An 844-nucleotide genomic window follows, 5' to 3' on the forward strand; every position below is an offset into this window, starting at 1 on the left:
CCCCCCCCCCCCCCCCACTCAAATGTGCCAAAGAAGCTTATATGCTGAATGTTCTTACTTATGTAATCAAAAGGTCTTAATGTTGGGCTTTTTGCAGCCTGTTGCTGATTTTTCCCAGCTGAGATTTCAGATGTTCCTTAAATAGTCTTAATAATATTGCTGATGTGTATTTGTTGCCTTGGCCCTTTTCTTAGACCCATTGTGTGTGGATTGAAGGTAAAGCTTAAATTACTGTAGGTAAGATAAATCCCTTCTGACAAGAATTTGGTTAGTGTTCAAACTTATGTCTTAAGTTAAAAAAACGTTATTGGTAGGTTATGCCGTTCATGTTTGGTACATGTTAGGGCTATGATTCTGACGAGCAATTTAAGAATTTGAGTGTATTGCCATAGTCTAAAACAGACACCAGTAGGCCGTTTCTGTTTGCTACAGGAAATCTCTTCTCAGCGTCATCCGACAGGGTTTATTTTATCTTTTTCCAGTTTTTGAAAGTAGCAGTTTTCATGTTGACATTGCTTTTTGAAATAAATGTGTTTCATTTTGAATTTTGTATTGCTTATTTTGCATAATATTCACAATAATCCATATCTTAAGCAATTGTCTATAGCCTTGAGAATAAGGAAGTTCAATGATGTTTTAGGAAACTGCTAAATTTAGTTATTGTGTTATCTATTGTGCCTGTCTACAGTGAACTGTGAGAAGTTAAAGTAACAACCTAAACAGAATGTTGTTGTAATTTTCAAATAATCACAGACATTTTCTGCATTTATCTTTTTACTGTATTAGACTGAAATCATTTAACATTGTGAATACAGAAACATACTGTATTTCTTGTTTACAGACT

The sequence above is a fragment of the Etheostoma cragini genome, chromosome 4 (genome assembly GCF_013103735.1).
Source record: "Etheostoma cragini isolate CJK2018 chromosome 4, CSU_Ecrag_1.0, whole genome shotgun sequence".
NCBI lineage: Eukaryota > Metazoa > Chordata > Actinopteri > Perciformes > Percidae > Etheostoma > Etheostoma cragini.